At 48.5% G+C, this 23,116-nt stretch overlaps 1 protein-coding gene and 1 long non-coding RNA gene across 3 annotated transcripts in view; one reads left to right on the top strand and one right to left on the bottom strand.

The window, feature by feature from the left end:
• The window catches only part of LOC144822841 (uncharacterized), a 190,053-nt gene that overhangs the window by 137,751 nt on the left and 29,186 nt on the right, over positions 1 to 23,116 (top strand). The window lies entirely within an intron of this gene.
• LOC144824706 (uncharacterized) lies at positions 6,081 to 10,034 on the bottom strand. The gene is made up of 2 exons (XR_013609069.1): positions 9,973 to 10,034; positions 6,081 to 6,804 (listed from the first exon to the last, which is right to left on the bottom strand). It is a non-coding gene; the product is annotated as an uncharacterized LOC144824706 (long non-coding RNA).

Here is a 23,116-nt window from a genome sequence, read left to right as displayed (position 1 = left end):
GACTGTTAGGAACCAGGCGCAGTCCTCTTTCGGTGTCCATGCCCTGTTATCACATGATCGGCCAGTGAGGGATAAAAGCCAGTCCTACCTTGCTGTCGGGGCTTATTATTGCTCACCTGTGGGTTCCTGTTTCTGGTGTACCTGGTATCACCTTGCTGTTTTCTTGCGGGCTCGTGAGAAATACATCCCTGTTTAGTCCCCTTTCCTTTTTTGGAAACTTCCTGTTCTGTCCCTTTCATTGACCTCTGGTTTTTGCCCCTTGTGTATTTTTTCCCCTGGGTAGTAAGTTTAGCCAGTTAGGATCCCGTTTTCCCCGTTTTCGTTCTGTTTCTGTAAAACGGGTGTTCCCTGGGATATTTTTGGTTTCCTGCTCCCCCTTTTTGGTCCCTGTTTACGTGTCTGCTGGTGGCTGGGTGGTGTTTCGCTAGCGAGTAGCGAGTCCTTTTCGCTTTCACGCATCCATTGTAGACGCCGCTCCACATCGTTTTGATGCGGAAATGACGTTTTAGGTCATTCCGCGAGTAAATCTCAAGCTCGTCGGAAGCTGAAGCGCCCGGGTGAATTGTTTATACTTCCCTTTTTTTTAGCCTTCCCGTTTTGAAATTCACGTTGATACTCAAGCGTGAAGGGGGTTTTTTTTTTGGTTATGTTACTGTTTTTTCCCCCCAAAGATTGTAACGGGCAGGGAGACACCTTTTGAGAAGTCCTTGGCTCGACCAGTTGTTTAACCCAAGAGACGTTATCTTGGAAGAAAACAAGCCGTTGGCTGTCTCCATGAAACAAACCCTGCGCTCTTGACTGGTAAGCCTTGTATCTTGTGGTAGCAGGATGTGGTCACTGAAAACAGTATGTCAGGTAGGGCTTGTATTATAAAGTGTTTTTTGCTTTATGTTTGTGCAGGTGCAGAAGCTTGGAGGAAGGAGCTGTTCGTTAGTTACACTATAGGGGTGGTATACTTGGTGTCTCCCTGATATCCACCCCCTTTTCTGGGTCATCAGTTTACTCATTGCATACTATACGTGAGTGGCTGCTGAGTCGGGGAAGAGGCTGGAACATACTTCGTTCCTGCAGTGTGTGGGTTGGACAGGAACTTAACACAGACCACCGGAATTGGTAATACATCAGGAAAGGGAGCAGATACAAGACCCTCCATCATCGGACGATGAGGAAGGACAACATGAAGAAGGGGAAATACAGGATGACCCTTCCAATCACGATGACGGTGATGACTACATCATTTCTTAACCTGCATCCCCGGAGCCCGCTACCTCAGGTTCACCTCCGGCAGACATAGGAGGGTTCCACAATCTGATGGAGAGAGCAGCCAAGAGGTTCCACATGACGATGGAGGCTCAGGAAACTGATTGTTTCCTTTATGATTTTAACGAGCCACTTAAAAGGACAACCAGATCGATTCCAATAAGTGATCATATTTGGAAAGAAGGCCTGCAGTTGATGCAGCCTCCAGCCTCGGTTTCTACACTGGTTCCACGGCTGGACAAAAAATACAAGGCCCCAACATCAGCGCCGGCCTGCCTTACAGGGCACCCCAAACCAGACTCTGTGGTTACACAGGCAGCGCAGAAAAACTCCAGGAATCCCTCCTCTCCACTCACAGCTCCTCCAGATAAAGAGGGCAGGAAACTGGACAGTATTGGAAAGCGTTTTTCCACCACCTCGGCAATGACAGTAAAGGCTGCCAATTCTATTGCGCTGCTGGGTAGATATAATAGACAGCTGTGGGCCGACATCGCTCCGTATTTATCGGAGCTGCCAGATGCCACGAAGGAGGAAGTCCAAGCCCTACTTCTAGAAGGCCAATCTTCGGCCTCTGAATTAATAGACTGTGCTCTAGATGTGGCAATGACTGGTTTCAGACAACTAGCAGGTGCAGCTGTCCTGCGTAGACAGGGGTGGCTCAAGTCTACCTCATTTCGGCGGGAGGTGCAATCAAAAGGTCCTGGACATGCCTTACGACGGACAACACCTGTTTGGAGCCAAAATAGACGAGGCGCTACAAACAATAAAGAAGGACACGGACACTTCAAGAGCACTCGGTACTCTGCAATTTAGGAACCAGTCCTTTCGTGGGAACAGAGGCAGAGGACAGCCCTCCTACAGATACAGTTATCAAAATAGATCATCGTACTCTTACAGCCAAGGCAAGTCACAATACCAATCGCCAACAAACGCAGGGCAGACAATCCTCCTTTGGAAGATCCAATTTCAGAGGAAAGAACCAACGGAAGGCCACTGGCGGACGCCAATGACCTACTCCTACAGCCAGTCCATCCCTCATCCCCTTCTTTGAAGATTGGAGGAAAATTGACCCAATTCCTCAACAATTGGAGTAGGATAACAATGGACCGGTGGGTCCTCCAGTTAATTCAATTTGGACACTCTATAGAATTTCACACTATCCCTCCAACGACCCCTCCTCGCCCAATGCCTCACAAAAACCTGCGATTGCTTCTTCAAGAAATCTCCATTATGTTACAGAAAGGAGCTATAGAGCGAGTACCACCAGCTCACAAGGGGAGAGGGTTTTACTCCCGCTTCTTCCTAGTTCAAAAGAAGGAAAAGAAATGGAGGCCCATTCTAGACCTCAGGGCACTCAACGCATTCTTAAAAAAGCAATTGTTCCGCATGGTCACGATTCAGGAGATCTTGGGGCTCTTAGAAGAGGGAGACTTCATGACGTCCTTAGATCTGCAGGACGCATACTTTCACGTCCCAGTCCACAAAACTCGCAGGAAATTTCTACGATTCGCAGTGGCGGGGCGGCACTATCAGTTCCGCGTCCTCCCTTTTGGCTTCAAGTCGGCCGCCCGGATATTCACCAAGTGTCTCTCGCCGGTGGCAGCATTCCTCAGACAACATGGCCATCAAGTCATTCCGTATTTAGACGACTGGCTGGTGAAGGCACCATCCCTAACAGGCGCACTCAAATCCTCCAACGCCTGTTTGAATCTTTTCAAGCACTTGGGTCTAACACTAAATCAAGACAAATCCACTTTACATCCCTCTCGAGTTCTAACTTTCCTCGGAGCGACCCTGGATACAAGAGCTGCGAAGGCTTTTCCATCTCAGGAGAGAAAACAAAAGATCGTCTCTCTGGCCTCAATTGTGGCTCCAAGGAACACTTTGCCAGTCCGTGCCTTCAAATCCCTCTTGGGAATGATGTCCTCGTGCATTCTGCTCAGACCACACTGTCGCATCCGGATGCGTCCACTCCAAGAGGTCTTGTCCAAGCAATGGACGCAATGCACGGGATCGTTCGAAGACCGCATACAGATCACGATGCAAATCTAAAAGGCTTTGCAGTGGTGGAGATCGCTCCAGAACCTCTGACAGGGATTGCCGTTCCTGCTTCCAGCAACTCCTCATGTCATTACGACGGACGCCTCACTGGAAGGTTGGGGAGCAGTCCTGCAGGAATTACAGATCAGTGGCAGATGGTCGGAACCAGAGACACGGCTCCATATCAACCTACTGGAGCTAAAAGCAGTCTTTCTAGCCTTGCAATCTTTCTTGCCAAGGATCAAGAACTCCCTTGTGCTCGTCAGGACCGACAACACCACGACGATGCACTACCTGAACAAACAGGGAGGGACGCGTTCGCTAACACTATCTCGCGAATCGCAAAGGATCTGGAGTTGGCTCATTTTCCACGGTGTCTCGTTGAGGGTGGAGTACGTCCCTGGCAAGGACAATGTCATCGCAGACGCCCTAAGCAGACAGAGGTCCTCGACGCACGAATGGGAGCTAGACATGAGAACCAGAGATCACATCTTCTCGAGATGGGGAACACCGCAAATCGACCTGTTTGCAACCAGAGAAAACACCAAATGCCACAGCTTCGCAAGCTGGCATCCCCAGTCAAAGTCTATCGGAAATGCATTTTCCATCGCATGGCGCAACATCTTTGCGTACGCATTTCCGCCATTTCCAATGATTCCCAGAGTCATCAGGAAGATGAAGGCAGAACCATGCACCTTAATCCTGATAGCCCCTTTCTGGCCGAGGCAACATTGGTTCATGGACCTTCATCGCTTCTCTCTGCAGCCGCCGATCCATCTGCATCAACATCCATCTCTGCTCACGATGAGCAACAAGCAGATTCTACATCCGGATCTGAAGTCTCTCAGGTTGTCGGCCTGGCTCCTGAGTACCGAGAATTCAGCAATATGAACATCCCGCAGGATTGTAAAGACATTCTGTCCAAGGCAAGAGCGGACAGCACTAATAAGACTTATTCCCTAAAGTGGAAACGCTTCTGCATCTGGTGTGCGGACAAAGGTCTACGTCCATTTGCCATCACTCCAGAACAAATATTACCCTACTTGCTGCATCTGGCGCAGTCGGGCCTTGCCCATTCCTCCATTAGGGTACATTTGGCGGCGATCTCAAGATTTAAGAGAACGTCTAAGGGACCCTCTCTCTGGTCTAGTAGACTTATAAAACAGTTCCTTAAAGGTCTCTATAGATCTTTTCCTCGACCAAGGATGATACCTCCAACATGGCACTTGAATGTGGTTCTTAACCAACTGATGAAACACCCTTTTGAACCCATTTACAGAGCAGACGTCAAATACGTCTTGTGGAAAACGGCTCTCCTCATGGCGCTTACATCAGCAAGGAGGGTCAGTGAGCTGTAGGCTCTCTCTATTCAAGACCCCTTCCTGCAGTTCCGGGATGATAGAGTCATTTTAAGAACTAATCCTAGGTTCATTCCTAAAGTTCCGTTGGACTTCCACTTAAACGAGCCTGTGGTACTCAGGTCATTCTTTCCAAATCCCAGCACTGCTGCTGAGAGATCTCTGCACTCATTGGACCTTAAGTGATGTCTAAAATTTTATATTGACAAAACCAAACATTTCAGAAAATCTAACCAACACTTCGTAGCCTTCAGTAGGCCTAGGAAAGGTCTACCGCTGACCAAACAGAGCATCTCCAGATGGATCTCATCGGCAATTGCCTTTTGCCACGACAGAGCCGGACAGCCATTGCGCTCTAGAATCAGAGCGCACTCTACAAGGGCCGTGTCGACTTCTATGGCACTGTTTGCAGGAGTGCCAGTTCTCGACATCTGCAGGGCGGCAACGTGGAAGTCGCCTACTGCCTGGATACAGAGCTGATGAAGGATGCTGCAGTGGGGCAGGCTGTGCTACGCCATCTTTTCCAGTAGGGTGAGCCTTCCTCCATCCCTCCATCCTTTTCTGGTATGCACATTTTTCTGTTACTACTTCTGGCTGATATATCTATATATATATATATATATATTAATGCTGATGGTTCATAGTCGCATGATATGTAGTATCTAATGACTTGTATATAGTGTTCCGTCAGAAATGTGCACAAGATATTGCTTGCTACTCTGATTCAGGCATGTGAATCTATGAAAGACACCCATAATACTGGATAAGAAATGTGTTACTTACCTGTAACTGCAGTTATCCAGTATTGGTGTCTTTCATAGATTCACATGCAACCCTCCCGCCTCCCCTGGAAGGACTCACTTATCTCTCTATTGGTGCTACGCCTACTTAGCTTGGTGCGTACGAAAATCTGAGAGACTGAGGTTCCTGTCAGGAAGGTTCTAGAGGGAGGTGTAAGCTGATTGGCTCTCTTCTAGAGTTTGGTCCTTTTTACAAAAGGACATAGATAGGATACTAAGGGGAGGCCCTTAGGCCTACTTTTCTCTATATATGTCTATAGGACATTACTTTTCTATGTACCGGAGACTCCCGTCTCGACGACGGGGAATGATTCAGGCATGTGAATCTATGAAAAACACCAATACTGGATAACTGCAGTTACAGGTAAGTAACGCTTTTTTTACCCTCCCACATCAGCAATTTACCTTGGCACCTCTCTTTCGGCTCCTGATAATTTGCCACCTCAAATTTGTTGCATCAGTTCCCCTTTCTGTTTCTTTCAGTCTCTGTTTCCCCTTTCTTCTGTTCACGTTTTACATATGCAACTGATGCCAGTCGAGAAGAAACCAAGAAAACCAATCACAAGGGCATTTGACAAATGGGGTACTGTAAAGGGGGGTCAGTGAGGGTCGGGACACGAGGTTTGGGCAAAGCGGGTTTTATTTTGATGTACAACTTTTTCTTGCGCAACGTTAGTCTTTCCCTGGCAAAGTCCGCGGGGTCCGTGATGCCTACTGGCGGGGCTGCTTCTCCTTGGCAGCTTCTGGCCCGGTGTCAGGACTGCACGTCGCTCTCAGGATGACCGGAAACAAAAGAACACAAAGAAAGGACCAATTACTGTACGTCCTCTGGTTGCTAAACAAAAGGGTACCGGGGAAGTGAGGGACACCGTTAGTGCTCAGCCTTGCTATCCGTGATAGTGGAGCGTTGTGAGGGTAGGGACGATTACAGGGTTTCAGGGTGTGCGGGATCACTAGGAAGCTGAGGGTCTTCAACGCGGGGATCGCCCCCTTAGCCCCACCCAGCTTGTAAACTTGGCCCGTACCTGTCGGAGCCACACTCCTCCCTCGGGAGTGTGGCAGGGCGCAGCGCGGTCTCGTTGGCCTCCTGGCTCGTCTGCTTCTACTTGTGGATCGTCTGCTTCTCGTCCAGGTTCGGTATCTCGAGCTCCGTCCTTTCGCGCGTCCTCCTCCGTCTTCCTTCCTCGTCCGGTGACGTCACACGCCTCTCCCTGGAACTCCGGCGTCTTATCCAATGCCGCGAAGTACACGTCATTGGAGGTGGGGCCTTCGTTTGGGATGCACGGCCAGTTAAAGGGGCCAGACTGTTTTTCGTCCTCCAGTGCGTGCCACGAGTCTTGTTCCGCCTGTGGAGAAGGGTGAGGGGAATCCTGATCAATACTCTTCCACCATTCTGTTTCCTTGCAGTTCCCCGGGGTACAGGCCAACTCGGGCGCCGTGTTACACTCCTCCCCCCTTGGATTCTCCCGATCGGGGAGAAGAGGTGCTCGGGACAGAAAGTCAGCGTTGCCATTGTCACGTCCCTTGCGATGTTTCACCACAAAGGAGAAAGGCTGTAGGAACAGGAACCATCTGAGGACTCTAGGATTTTGGGAGTGGTTTCTTTGCATCCATTGTAATGGGGCGTGGTCGGTGAACAACACAAAAGGACGTCCTTCCAAATAATAGCGCAGTTTATCAATAGCCCATCTAATAGCCAGACATTCCCGCTCTATTGTTGGATATTTCCTTTCTCGGGGATGCAATTTGCGGCTAAGGAACAGAATAGGATGTTCCTTTCCATCCTCTCCTTCTTGTGATAACACGGCCCCTACTCCGATATCCGAGGCATCTGTAGCCAATGTAAATGGTTTTTCAAAGTCGGGAGGTATGAGAACCGGGCTTGGGGTGATAGCCCTTTTTAGGGATTCAAACGCCTCCTGTGCTTCCATTGACGGGTGACGCCAGTGGGAGGGTTTTGCGTTCTTACTCAGTAGGTCTGTTAAGGGGCTTGCAGTGGCTGCAAAGTTCGCAATAAACCGTCTGTAGTACCCTATTAATCCCAGAAACCCCCGTAGTTCTCTTTTATTGGTTGGAAAAGGAGTTTGTACAATGGCTTTTACTTTGTCTTCCTGAGGGGCTATGACTCCCTCCCCTAATAGGAAACCGAGATATTTCACCCTGTAATAGGCCGCTCTTGATTTTTTTGCGTTTATATGCAGGCCCGCGTTGTCTAGCTCCTGTATAATCTTTTGTACATGGAATAGATGCTCTTCCCATGTTTTACTAAAAATGACTATATCGTCCAGATAAACCGAACAATAGGTAGAGTGCGAGGCAAGGACGGTATTCATTAACCTTTGAAAGGTGGCTGGGGCCCCATGCAGTCCAAAGGGTAGAACGTTAAACTCATAGAGACCCTCTTCTGTGGCGAACGCTGTTTTTTTTCTATCCTCCTCTCTTAATGGCACCTGCCAATAACCTTTTGTGAGGTCTAAAGTCGTTATGTACTTTGCCTCCCCTATTCTCTCTACTAGCTCGTCCACCCTTGGGATAGGATACGCATCAAATGCTGAAATGGCATTCAACGCTCTAAAATCCATGCAAAAACGGGTTGTCCCGTCTGGCTTCGGGATCATAACAATAGGGGAAGACCATTGGCTGTGCGAGGGTCGGATTACTCCTAACTCTAGCATGTCCTGCACTTCCTTTTTTACGTCTCCTCTTCTAGCTGCAGGAACCCTGTAGGGACGTAGTTTGACTACTTTACCTTCCTCAGTCTGTATTCGGTGTTCGGTTAAATGGGTCAGACCGGGGGTATCAGAAAATACATGAGCATACGGCTGTAAAGCCTTCCTCAAGTCTTCTTTCTCATGTACCGTCAACTCAGGGTTTACAGGCAACAGCTCTAGGGTGCTTGTTGTTTTATTTACTGGCAGCCCGAAGTGTGTTGACTTGGGAGGGGGCCCTATCCACTTTTTAAGCAGATTGATATGAAACGTTTGACGTCTGGACGGGGACAGTTGTACCCGGTAGGTGGTGTTGCCTATCGTTTCTACCACAGGATAGGGACCTAACCACTCGCTTTTGAATTTATGGGTAGAAGATGGCAGCAAGACCAATACCCAGTCTCCTTTGTCTAGTTTTCGCCATCTTTTCCCTTTGTCATACTGACACTTCTGTTTACGTTGGCTCTGTTCTAAGTGGGAATACGCCAGATCTCTTAGTTTACCCAACTTGGATTTAAGTTGTTGGGTATAGTCCAACATAGACTGTTGCTCTTCTGCGTCCTCATGTTCCCATGCATCTTTGGTAATCTCAAGGAGGGACCGAGGTTGTCTACCGTACAATAACTCAAATGGTGAACAACCTAGGCTACTCTGTACTTGGGCTCTTAATACATAGAGAGCCAGGGGAAGAACCTTATCCCAATCTTTACTTTCTACAGTTAGCATTTTCTTCAGAGTTGTCTTTAGGCTACGATTGTACCTCTCTACGAGGCCATCTGTTTGAGGGTGGTATGCAGATGTTCTAATCTGGTGCACATCCAAAGTCTTACAGACTTCCCTCATTAGCTTTGACACGAAAGGAGTGCCTTGATCGGTAAGGATCTCCTTTGGGAACCCTACTCTTGAAAACAACTCGACCATTTTGTCGGCTACGTTTTTAGTGGTGGGAGCCGTCAGGGCAAAAGCCTCTGGAAATCGAGTGTGATAATCCACTATGACCAGGACATAGGTATTTCCCCTCGTGGATCGAGGTAAGGGTCCGACAAGATCCATCCCAACTCTTTCGAAGGGTTTCCCTATGAGGGGCATGGATTGTAGCGGTACAGCTGGAGGACGGGTCATGTTTTTCTTTTGACATACGTCACATTTCTTACAATACAACTCGGCCTCTTTATAGATGCCAGGCCAAAAAAAATGTCTGGTGATATTTTGGGTTGTTTTTTCTGCCCCTGAGTGTCCCGCTGTTATATGAGAATGGGCATAATATAAGATCTGCTCCCTAAAAACCGAAGGTACTACCAGCTGTGGGGTGTCTCCGGCCTTACCTTCCCTATACAGGAGGTCGTTGATGATCACAAACCTGGGATACGTCAGGGTGGTAGATGTCTGATTCACATGGGCAGATTCCCAGGCATTAAGGAGGGACGTGTCATTAGCCTGTGCAAATCTAAAGTTCCTATCCAGTGCCCATGGTTCCTTCGCTAAGTAGGCCGAGCCCTGTGTAGAGAGGTTAGGAAAGCGGTCTTTAAACAATGACAAAAAGTCAGGGTTATCCACACCTATTATAATATCCTCTGGTAGTGTTTCTATTACTCCTACTTTAATAGCTACAGGGGCTCGATTAGGAGTAGTTATGACCATCTGGGCCACCGGATAGGGCTTTACATCCCCATGTACGCATCTTATATGTACCTGTTCTTTGGGAATGATTTGAGAAGGCAGTACTAATTTCGTTTGAACTACTGACTGGCGGCAACCAGAATCCAGCAAACCCATGATATGGTTACCATTTAGCAGTATACGTACATAGAAGGATGGTCCCATCTCTGCAGTGTACATGACAGCCCGGGGAATGTATCCAACTTCCATTGGTTCATCGGGTGGCTTCCGTTTTGGGCACATCCGGGCAATATGTCCCCACTCCCCACAATCAAAACACTGGGGTCCCTTAAGCTGCACACTGTCCATCCGAAAGGGTCGTGGTTTCATTGGGGTTAGAGGTTCTGGTTTCTTTTTCTCGATTTTGTGGGTGACATTCGGCTTGGTGTTTTTTTCTGACTCCCAGGCAAAAGTTCTGGGTTGTGCTCGAGAGTAGTTGGTGGCCATTTCTATGGCTTGGGCCACAGTCAAACCGGAGTGCTGGCGTAGCCATCTTTGCGTTCCATAAGGCAAAGCCTCCATGAATTGTTCAAGGATGATATTGTCCATAATCTCCTCCTTACTTCTTTGAGTTGGTTTTAACCACTTTTCTGCTGCCATTTTTAGTCTCAAATATAGGGTTTTGGGGTTTTCCCCTGTTACCCCTCTTTCCTTTCTAAACCTCACCCTGTATGCCTCCGGGTCCAACCCGAGATGGTCAAGGATAACCTCTTTAATATCGGCATATGGTGTGTTTCCGGCATGATTAGCGACTTGGTAGGCCGCCTGAGCCTCCCCGCTCAACAACGGTGCTAGAAAAAATGGCCACTTTTCTATGGGCCAGCCACAGGCCTGGGCAGCTCTCTCAAAATTAGACAGAAACGCGTCGGGATCTTCTCCCGCCACGTATTTTTGTAGGGATACTCCCGAGGGATGAGGAACACCTACTCGGCGGTCGAGGCCAGGAGTGGACACTTGAGCACCCTTCTGTAGACTATCAATTTGAGCGCTGATGGCGTTTTTAAAGAGTTCTCTGTCAGCGTCCGCTATGGAAATCTGGTTTTTTTATCGCCCATTCTAATTTATCTTGTCCGTCTATCAAGTGTTGGATCACTTGCTCCATCAGAGGTTGCTGTTGGGGGTCAGGCGATCCCACTTCTGACACCACTTGTAAAGGGGGGTCAGTGAGGGTCGGGACACGAGGTTTGGGCAAAGCGGGTTTTATTTTGATGTACAACTTTTTCTTGCGCAACGTTAGTCTTTCCCTGGCAAAGTCCGCGGGGTCCGTGATGCCTACTGGCGGGGCTGCTTCTCCTTGGCAGCTTCTGGCCCGGTGTCAGGACTGCACGTCGCTCTCAGGATGACCGGAAACAAAAGAACACAAAGAAAGGACCAATTACTGTACGTCCTCTGGTTGCTAAACAAAAGGGTACCGGGGAAGTGAGGGACACCGTTAGTGCTCAGCCTTGCTATCCGTGATAGTGGAGCGTTGTGAGGGTAGGGACGATTACAGGGTTTCAGGGTGTGCGGGATCACTAGGAAGCTGAGGGTCTTCAACGCGGGGATCGCCCCCTTAGCCCCACCCAGCTTGTAAACTTGGCCCGTACCTGTCGGAGCCACACTCCTCCCTCGGGAGTGTGGCAGGGCGCAGCGCGGTCTCGTTGGCCTCCTGGCTCGTCTGCTTCTACTTGTGGATCGTCTGCTTCTCGTCCAGGTTCGGTATCTCGAGCTCCGTCCTTTCGCGCGTCCTCCTCCGTCTTCCTTCCTCGTCCGGTGACGTCACACGCCTCTCCCTGGAACTCCGGCGTCTTATCCAATGCCGCGAAGTACACGTCATTGGAGGTGGGGCCTTCGTTTGGGATGCACGGCCAGTTAAAGGGGCCAGACTGTTTTTCGTCCTCCAGTGCGTGCCACGAGTCTTGTTCCGCCTGTGGAGAAGGGTGAGGGGAATCCTGATCAATACTCTTCCACCATTCTGTTTCCTTGCAGTTCCCCGGGGTACAGGCCAACTCGGGCGCCGTGTTACAGGTACATCTTCTACAGTAATGTCCCTTTTTTCCAAAAATAGAAACAGCATCACTACAACCCTTGTTCGCTTCTCCGCTGGGGTTAATGGGTCTAGTGAATTTCTGACCTATGTTTTGCCTCCGTTATCTTTAATAGGCATTTTAGCTTCTATGGCCCCTGTCCACGCCTCGCCCTTCTTCTGCAGTATTTTCTTGTCTGTTGGTAGAGCCAACGCACTCATCTTATGCATGTGGCCTGGAAAAGGAATCGCTGTAGCAGTGATATCCCTCAACTCTCAGGTGAACTTTATCTAAGCAGTTCACTTCAGCTATCATTCGCTTGAAATGTGGCAGGCGGCCACCTTCATTCGGCCTCCTCTGCCAATGACGTGTTCATTTTGGCAAAGAAGTGTTAGAAGTTTGCATAACGCCTAATAGAGCTTACACAACCACGGACAGACAAGGGTTGAATAGCGGGAGGAATCGAAAAGAGGCGTAACTGAGAGCTGGGTTGGCAGGTGCAAGGACTGGTAATACAGAAAGATGACTGGGGTCTGAAAAATAAGCTTGGAGGGCAGGCAATGGATGCAGGGAAAGTTTCAGATGAGCTGGGCAGGAAATAAATATGAACTACGAGGAGGAGTTAGAAATGCGCATTTTGTGGCAAGGCACGGAGAGCTGAGCATGGAGAAGGCATGATAGATGCATAAGGGGGCAGGAGCAAAGGTCCCTCCCTCGGTTGAATGAAAAGAGGTGCTGAGGAGTTTCTCTTAAGCAAGTCCCTCAGAATGCAGTGAGGTGCTAACCAAAAGAAGGAAATGTTGTGGAGGGACCACGCCAATGCAAGGTTGCCATAGCAACCAGCGTTGACCCCTCTAATGTCTCCAGGTCTTTGCAGGGATAATGCTGACTAATTAGTGGAATACCGGTTTGTTGAATTGACACAGCCCAAACTAAAACTTCTCATCCCATGTATAAAGTGAAGTAGCTCGATCACTTTGAAACATTAAGGTGATGTTGGAAATGTACCTAATATATTGCTTTTGTAGTGTATTACGTTTATTTGAGATAAAATGGTTACAAGAGACTGTGTAAGCATCATGGCTTCAGATCATTACTTAAACTGGGTTTTGCAAATATGAAAGATATTGTTTATTTTACTTGTTTCTGCAACCAATGAGTTTTCTCTCTCCATGTCTCTCTCGCCTCCCCCACACGGCCGCCCGAGACTTAGCCTGACGTCACAATCCAAAACGCACATTGCCTTTTCTGCATCTTAAGCTATAATTTAATTGGCTCATAGCTGTCTCTGAGCAGGCGTGATTCCGGCTCTCTCAGCTTGAGTGTGTGTAAATCCAGTGCTGTGCAAACTGTTGTTGACCTGCATCAGCCCCAGACTGCGCACTATGACCGAGAGAGATGCTGAGGTGTTGTAAGAGCAGTTGCTTGGAGCAAAGATACCAGGCACCTGGAAAGGCTCCAGTACGAGCATGTGATTTCAGCACTACTGTGCAATCTTCAAAGCCCCAAAGTCCTCTTCAGCATTCAGGAGATGAGACAAGGAGTGACGTCATCAGCAAGACCATCTCAGTAGAACGATGTTTCCACGTTGCAAATTAAATTAAGACTCTCCCCTTCCTCTTTTTATAGAAAGGGGCAGGAGTTATTTCCTAGATGTAATGTTTCTCCTTGACTCATGCAGGACCGGCAAATTTGTCAGACCAGCCCATGTATGGCGGTGTCGGTGGTGGGCAGGTGTGGGGTTGGCAGCTGCAATTTTTGATGAACCAGGGCTTTAAGTGGGACATGTCTGAGCACCGGCAGTTTTTTAAAGGAGGCCTTGAAACGGGTCTCTTTCGGGCTCTGTTTTGTGTCTTGGCACAGGTGGTACGCTTTTGTCCGGACAGCAGTGACAGCAGGCACATCGATGACAATGGGAAACCCTTTCCCCATTACTGGTACAAAACTTTGTCGATGTGTCAGAACGAGTAAGTAAAATCACTTACTCTCTGGAAACAATTCGAATTTAATTCGCAGTGCTTTAAGACGAAAACACATATAGTAGCCAACACTTGTTTCACCCCCTTACATTGGCCATCTGGCCTGGGGCTTCTTCAGGGCATTAGGCATCAAAGTTGAGTGTCTAAGTTAGGGTTAGGAAAAATCAAGAGATCGTTTCCCTTGTGAAAGGTGAACGAAAGAACTTGAAAACAGAGGATAAAGCCTCTCCTGTTTGCAACGATTCGTCCGCGTTGGGTCACCAGGGCTTTAAGTCAAAGTTTTTTCAATATTATATACAAGCCTTAGTTGCTGCTTATTTATCTTATGCGACTAACAACCATTGACAAAGGCAAAAGTTGTGACTTGTTGTAGGTATGATGTTACTTGTTGTAGCATATAGCTGGATGCAATGACAGAAACAGCAAAATACAAGTCAGGCGGCGCGAGCACAGATTTTTAGCTCATGTGTTTTCAAGCCACACCCTGAATTACATTGCCCAGGCCCATTTGAGACACCCCCCAGGTTTTTCATCCCTCTTGTACTGCCGACTGGGAGGCACAGCCGACCCTAGAAGGAAGACGGTTCGGCAACAGCAGGGCACGAGAGCGCGCAAAAAGGAAAAGGGTCAGCGAATGGCAAGGGTAGGAGCTTTTGTAACTGACAGTTCATAAGTTACAACCTAATATAGCCCAGTGGGCTATTAGCCGCCATGAGAGAGCCATGACAGAACGGAAAGGTATTGCTAGGGGTAATTTTTTTCCAGCCTCTAAATATGAAGAAAAATTTGAGATGATAGCTGGAACCAGACAAATAACCCCCAGTTCTGTATCAATTTATTAGTATCACTGAGCGATAGTCTTTTGGTTAAAGAAGGTATGTGGGGAATATTTGGTTCAATTCCAGGAATAGAGCGAAGACGCTTAGATGTTACATAGCTGAAACCCTGCGCCCAGTCGTCCCGGCAACATAGGCAATCGCAGAGCTTGCTGGGGGCAGCGTAAGCTAAGTAGGAGTTCCAGTGATGCAGAGTGTGAGAAGTTGGCCTGGCATATGCTGTCCACTATTCTAGTGGGCACCTTGAACCAGTCCAAACGACCCTTATTGATGGTAGGTTTAAAGACAACCTATATAGAAAGATATCCTAGTGGTAGCTATGGAGAGGAGCCTTCAGGCTAAGTCTTGAAGGAATGTAAAGCAGCTTGTTTTACCAGTCTATAATCTCATGAATGACCATATGAAAGGAGAACCACACCAGGTATATATATATAAAATGTATGTATTTATTCTAAACACATCCCTCTAGTCTCTTTATGAGGCTAGAGGCGAAAGTACGTTGAGCCCTAGGGGCGTACCAAACCATATATTAATAAAGTGGTATAAGAACCACGACTGACATAGATACAAAGCCTAGACAATACATTTATAAAATATAATACAAATAAATACACTTCTTATAAATGGTTAATCACTCTTCATAACCCCATCAAAAGAAAAAAGAGAAAACCTCATCTCATCATACCACACCTCTCATTCCGAGGCATCCTCACCATATCCAAACATACATACTCACATTCAAAACCACATCATTATCCCGACTAACAAAGGCATACTAATAAGACACATAGTAGAAATCCTTTTCAATTGTCCATGGTATTGCCCCCAGCCGGGACTATATCATGTCAACGTACGTTTCGGAGGATTCAAAAAATTAGTGTCCACCTTCCTCAGGGCCATACGATATTATATTTCTTTATCCTTGACAGAGGTGTTATGGGAAATCCAATAGAGTAGAATATAGTATACTGCGCTCCATATTTGAATCTCCTATTGGATAATCCCTGCAGTACTGCAGCGTGCAGCAAAGTCAGTTGGTTTGAGAAGGGATTTACTGAATTAGATCCCCGTCTTTCTGCTTTGCATTTATTAGTGGATTTGGGTACCGTATGATCTCAACTGTACCGCAGAATTTATGCGTTCAGTGCAGACTGTAGTCAGGACCAAGGGTCATCCAGTGTTTCCTTATGTGCTGCTTTAAGCAGTCCTACTAATTCTGATCTCTTTGACCCACATCAGTCTCATTCCTTTTCATGTCGCTAAGCTTATTGGTGCCACATGGTCACTTTTTTCATGCTCGAGCAGTCCCCGTATCCCTTCCCGTATATCTGCAGCCCGCTAACCTGGAGAGCCACCAGGAACCACCCAAGGTAGTGACACAGGGGACCCATGGGGGACGCGTGCAGTGTCTAAACACAGCCGCGAATCACCATTAACTTCTATGGGGAAAGTTGCGGTGGGAGTTTTAAAGATTAAGGACCTTAGAAGAGGACTTGGAGCAAACCCCTTTAGAACTAGGCAGCTCTAGAGTCAATACCCACGGGAGCACCGGAGTATTCGAGTTACCTCACCCAGGGAAGCTGGGTGCATAGGTGTCTTTTAATGTCAGGTTTCGTCGTCGTTTTCAATAGCGATCTGCTGCAAAGTGCTGCTGGCGACCAAGTCGAAAGTGTCCGGGTCGATTCAAGAGTGGATCGAAGATCTGAAGAACCTGAAAGCAGAGGGGACAGAGTCTGGGTCACTAGCCAGTGACCCGGAAGGCGATGAGCGGATGCCCACCGATGTCGGGTGATTTCAGGTGAAGAAGGTGAAGCTTGACTCTTCAGCCACGAGAACCAGGAGGTGTCGACCACAAGCAGGAGCTGGATTTGAGCTGTCCCACAAAGGATGCCGAGTGCTGCATTGTCGGTGTCCGGATTGGACCCAACAAGCCTTGGCAACAGCAACCCAAGCAGAAAGCAAAGATTGGCTTCAGTGCAGACCAACAAGATCTGAGGGATTCACCACTTGGTGGGGCATCAGGGCACATCTGGCGTAACCAGAAAAGCCCAAGAAACAGAAGAGTTAACTTTGTGGGGACCACCAGTCGACCTACCAGGGATCACGAAGGAGCCTTGAGCGGAAATACTAGAAGCGGGCCCACGGAACACTCGTGGAGTGTAGGCCCATAATCTTCGGTGCAAATGGTGCTCGGGGCTTGGACTATAAGTAGCCCAATGCACAGCTTCAGAAAAGCTCGGAAACGGATGCACTAGCAAATGTGCACGGTGTCCAGGAGTTCCAGTCCCACGTCACTCGTGAGGGCTGCAGGTCTTAGCTTTGCTGGGATCTCGTGTCCGCCTCTGAGAAGTCTGGAACTCTGTGTCCTGAGTCACAAATCCATCGGGATCTGGCAGGAGCCTTGGAAATACAGACCGGCAAGATGCTTCTTTGGTGCCTGTTTGAACAAGGGAGATTCTTCTGTCTTCTAGTCATGTAGAATGTCGAAGTTCCAGGATATATGTTGCAGAGTTTCGTCCAGGTGTAATTTGAAGTCCTAAGGACTGGGTTCCCATACTTATATTAAGAAAGGGGGTTGGACATACTCTGGGGACCCACCTATGGGAGGGTCAGGGAGAAGGGGTGGTTACACCCATTCCCTTTGTCCAGTTTAGGCCAGAGCAGGGGCTGAGTGCCCCTGCAACCGGTTTGAACTGGGGTATGCACAGGGACCCCAAGTGTGCCCCCAGCACTGTCTGAAAAGCATTCTATGAATGCACCCACCCAGCCCCAATACACTAAAGCCTGTCTGGGAGGTGGTTACACCGCCCTGTGACAGGAAACCTATTGTCCAGGCCTTCCCTGCCGGAGTTTCGTCCAGCAGCAGGAGGTCAGACTCGTGTCTGTGACTACAGCATCCATTTTGTGATGCTGGGGCTCTTTTAAACTGTCACCGGTTAGGTTAGTGTGTACATGTCTTCTCCCTCTAGAAGGGCGATATTCTACCCCCGCCGCCAGGACTGGCGAGTGTAGGATTCTAAAGTGTGTGACACCAAACACGACATGTTTCAATGCAGCCATTCAAAAGTTAGCATTTACTGCGAGGTTATAATGCACTTAAGAGTATATGGTCCGGCTGCATCAGAGAACAGCCTCAGAGAATAGATTCCGAAAGGTGCAGAGGGGTCCTGCTCATTCATGGGCAACCTCTCACACAAAACCATGCACTCTGCCCTCAGGATTGATAAGGCCTGCCATAGGAGTGACTTATAGGTTTATATGTGTCAGTGATTACAGGTGGATATTGGTAACCTATATCTTAGTAAGAGGTACATGCACCACCTTACCTAGGCTGCAGTAGCATACCTGTGGTGCCATTTTGGAAGGCTTCCCAGGGGTGGCATAATACATGCTTCAGCCCCTGATAGGCCTCTGGGGTACCTATGCCCTTTCTACCTAAGGTACCATATACTAGGGACTCACAAGGGTAACATAGTAACCAATCTGGAGTGTACCTAAAGTACATGTATTCAATTTAGAGAGGAAGCAGCTATACTGGGGTCCTGAATAGCAGGGCCCCAGCCAGACTAAAGTCGAAAAACTGTGAAACACCAGCAAAAAGTGGGGATAACCATAGTAAGCAGATCCTACTTTCCTACACTGAGGCCAAAGGTGAGCTAGGCTACACACAATTCCAATGAAAGAGAGACAAACTGGGGCCCTCCATGAACAGGGACCATGTGCGGGTTCACATGTGCATTGTAAAGAGGGGGAGCACAATATCCCCAAAGGAAACCGGAGATTCAGTCAACCATAGGAGCTGTGTCAGTAATTTGAACCCCAACAGGTGAGGACGAATAGTTAGCGACGAAGTACTAGAGGCATGCTGGAATAAGACAGTAAAAAATGCAGCCAGTGAATCAGGAGCACAGGCTGAACACATTGGAGGGTCTCTGTGTTCTCAAAGGAAGGATGGCTGCAGATGGTGAGTTAGGCCACACACAGTAAACAAGAGAATAGATGCGAACCAGGGCAAACTCGGACAACAACTCTTGGTCTGGATCGCAGGACATAAGACATTGGGAAGATAGTATTTACAGGGGGACTGCATCAGGGCCCAGGTCAGAACTGAAGGATGAATGTGAGGGTTAAGCTAGGCAATCGCCATAAACAACAGAATAGTGGTGGACCGGGGCAAACTTGGATGGAAGCCCCTGGGCCGGAACATGGGACGTATTACAGGAGGGAAACAGTATTTCCAAGAGGGCACATCAGGGCTCAAGTCACAGGCAAATATCAACCTTGGTCACAAGCATATAATTTAGAAATCAGAGCTTCAGATTAGGCCATTGCGAGGGGCGGTGGCACAAGCCTCACCATCCGGATGGATGAGGCGGGGCAGGTAAAGAGCTGTAGTCAGAAGAACCTTTTCTCCGGGGTAGCCCCCGGGGTAAACAGATGGTAAGGTTTAGCTGCCTGGCAGAGAGCATTAGTTTCCTCTGGAACATCGTACAAGGGCTGGAACTAATTTTCTCGTGGGCATAAGGGGAGCTGTCAGTGGTCGGTAAGCAACTCTTCCAGCGTAGCGGGAGTCACAAGGTTTAACAATAAATATCTTCACATGAGGATGCAAAAGGGCAATTTCCTGAACAAGGTCCTTGGGATGCCTTAATGGTAGGGACTCTTGAGACAAGTGTAATTTCCCGAGCAAGGCCCTTGTGATGCCGTACGACAGGGACTTTGGAGACCAGTGCCCGGACAAGATCCTTGGGATGCCTCGCGGCAGGGATACTTGAGGGATAAGTATGGTCAGCGCAGGGCGGACCTGGCCCTTGCAGCCCAGGCATAGACACAGGGCCACGATCGTCACACATTTGTTAGCAAGTCGAAGCCTCGAAGCCGCACCCGCTGTACCAAGTGACAGAAATAAAGCTGTCACAGCAGATGGAAGCAATTTATGACAACTTGGAAGAGACATCATGACCGTAAGGTTGATGCAGTACACAATTGGACAAATTATGGTCATTAAGATGGAAGAAAGTATAAGAGGTACACTGTATAACCTGTTATGAAATGGCTTGCATTGTAATCCGAGATAAGCCAAAATGAGCATGTTGATGACCAATGCCATCATGACAAGTTTGTACTAATGTATGATGTGAGTAAACTGTGGCCGTTCTAATGCCACAAAGGTCTTGGAGTATATAATTGATTGGAATGGAAGAAGGGCAGGAGGGCCAACAGGATGCTTTCACAGCTGAAGGGGGGGGGGGGGGATTTAAAGCCCCGCTATTGACAGGACAAATATAACAGCCCCCACCATCTCAAAACCAGCCCCCACCGTTCTAGCCTCCCGGAGAAATGCCTGATGCCCAGTCTGGTCCTGGACTCATCAGTGCAGCCCTGTGAAGGGTTCTGCCCATGCTCCAAATGGGAGGTCCAGTGCCTAATATAAACAACTGACCACATTTGTTTGTGGCAAAGAGACATGTTACCTACAGTATAAATGGAATGGGCTTTGTGTCCACTCATTTCAACCATTGGCTTTCTTTGACCAGCCACTTTCAGCCATTTGCTTGAGACTTTGTCAGTAATGTTCTAGCTCTGCCCAGTGGAGTATTCATCTCTCACCTATTGCAATTAATAATAATAATAACAATAATAATAATAACAGAATTTATAAGAGCGCGAACAGCTACCTTAAACAGAGGTGTCCCGGCGCTATAAAGGCAAGATATAAGTGTGAACCGCTAGATCGACAAGAGCTAGCCTGTCCCTAATTGGGTGTTTGTGTGCATTCTTGCACCTTCACACCAGTACTTGCATTGAACTGCAGGAGGGACTACTTTGGAGCTGTAGCCTTCTCTGTCTGCTCCTGCTGGCTTCCTGTGCTGCACGTATTTGCACACTTAACCTAGACGTATTGGATTTGCCAATACCTTTTGTCATTTGAGTTTCAATGGTCACATCCACCACTCTTTGCTTGCCATTTTCTCGCTCCATCGCTCCCTCTTTCTCCTCATACTTGCACTGCTGTGCACACCTGCACACTTGTCTCCATCCATCCGTCCGTCTGTTGCCTCTGTGAGCTGCAGCTCAGTGAACAGTGAACTTAAATGTTAGTGGCCAGACAGCACATCAGCATCCTTACCTCGGTTCAGATTGTTTTTCTCACATGATTGTGAAGCATGAAAAGCACATTAAAAAATTTCTAGCATTGATTGAGCAGTCTTGGGATGACAAAAATTGTTTTCTGTAAGTCAATGATTCACAGTCACTCCACCGCCTTGGTCTAACAGTATCATACTGAAAATAATCAAGAGTACATCTTCCATAATGCCTGGGGAACTTTGCAGCTATGCCTAATGCAGGATTAGTACTCATATGCTGAAGGAGTGTGATGCCTCAGTCTCCAAGGTCATGCTTTGAGTCTTCCTTCAGGCCTTCTCCCTGCCTACGGTCCTGTGTCGTCACACGCAAGTCCCTCTGGTCCAAAAAGTCCAGTCCACTAGTCTATAACTAATGGGCAAGGGCTTATCTGGTCTTGCTACTGGCCCTAATCTTAAGACCCACCACAAATACTGTGTACCAGACAGCTGGGTAGGCAGTGTGTCATGGGCACCTAGTGCAAGGAAGGAAACCCCTCCCCCCCCCTCCGCCGGCTGCTGTTTGAGCTATGAAATGCAGCTTTCAGGGCTTAATTTGTGCCTGTGCTTTGCGGTGCTTAGCACCGGCACTTATTTGACAGGGCCGGATCTACAGTCTACAGCACGCATCTGCTGCGCAAGTTACATTTATTTTTCAATTTTAACTTACTGCTGTACTCTCGTGCAGCCGCTGCGTGTTTTTCACATCTCCTACAGCGCTGGCGGTTAAAAGTGTTGCTGTGGGACTTAGACTGCTGCCCTGAGCCCTGAGGAAATTCATTATTCCTAAATACTTTTAAAATATATAACTGTTTTGATGGCGGCATCGCACTGCGTGCCGCGGCGGTCGAAGCCACTTGCCTGTGGGCGGACCGCAGGCAGGAGGACACTGAATTGGGCTGGATTTAATTTGGTTACACTAGGGTAGGGGCTGTGCACGCCGCAATGAGCACAGATTTTTTTCACATTGCCACGCCCCAGCATAACCTCCGCTGCGCGCAGCAGCTTAGCTCACCAAGAGTCATCTCGTTCAAGTCTGCTTGATGCCGACGACCGTGGAGTTGCGTTAAGGGCATTGATCATCAGCCAGTAAGTAGCAGTACTGTACTGTGTCTGGTAGTAGTAAGCAGCTGCAGCTCAAGGCCTAATATCAGTTATTAAAGAAAGACCGTGCATGCAGCCAGTGTGGGCCGCGGCCCGCCTAGTCCCTGACGGCCGGCCTGGCGCACCACACAGGTAACGCAGTGTAAGTTAAGTTAGTAGTACTGACTAACTTATTTAGTAGTGCTGTACTAGTAGCTGTTCTAAGTACCAACTAGCGACCAATGCTAATATGCCATCATTGCCTTGCCTAAAGAAAGTTGCTTTTTATTTTGGAGCGTGGTGGGGGGGGGCTTGTGACCCGCCCAATGGTTACGGTCGTCGGATCACCGTGGTGGTAGGGGGAGGACCCGCGGGCTGTGGGGCAGCTAGGAGCTAGCCTCCATCCGCTCGGCTCCACATTGAAGATTCGATTAACTTACTGGATATGATTATGATCATCAGTCATCCATCAGTGATTCATTCGAATTCACTGACAGTCAATAGCAGAGGCGCAACTAGAGCCAAATTTTGGGGGCGGCTAAGAAAAAATTTCGGGGGGGGCTGAACCTTTCATCAGTAGGCAGAGTGGAGCTGCAGGGCCTCCAACAAGGGGTGAAACAACAGCAAGGCCTAATTAACATTCAAATGGTCTTTTAAAGACCTGTGAAACGTTCGGGTGTGGCTGTGTGTGTGCCCGGGATCTGTCTCATCCCGGGCTGCCACACACGACGGGGGGAGACTGAAGCCCGGTGAGTCCAATGAGTGTTGCGCGCCTGGTCAATAGTGCCTACCTGCCCTGGCCTAGTAGCCAGCGCAGCGCTCGCCGGACGTAGGTACACACACACTTTCGTCCTCTTTAACCGTTACCTAACCAATCATCATGTGATTTTTCGATAGGGCCTGCAGCCTGTCGCAGTAGGGGCCTGCCGGGATTTAGACTACTGTTAGTAGTAAGTTAAAAAAAAGCCAAGGCCATGCCCGGCGTCGGCGTGTCCAACGACTCTGCACAGCCGCCGTTGTAGTCCAAACATGGCGCGCGGCCACGCTCAAATTAGGTTCACTTTCACTTACTTGACTCTTCACTTCTGTTCCCCACGAAAATGAAACACAGCTTGGTTTCAGGTGGTGGTGTGCGTGGTGGTCTGCACTGGTCTCACTCACTCAACAAATGGGTCGGTAATCGGCGCCGGACATGCTCTGCCGTAAGTAACCTTGCCTTGCCTAAAAGGCAAGCAAGCGGCACATTCCCTACCTCTCCCTTA

This window comes from Lissotriton helveticus, chromosome 3_1 (genome assembly GCF_964261635.1).
Source record: "Lissotriton helveticus chromosome 3_1, aLisHel1.1, whole genome shotgun sequence".
Lineage (NCBI taxonomy): Eukaryota > Metazoa > Chordata > Amphibia > Caudata > Salamandridae > Lissotriton > Lissotriton helveticus.
The sequence above is the reverse complement of the archived record's forward strand: the minus strand, read 5'-3'. Positions and strand labels throughout refer to the sequence as shown.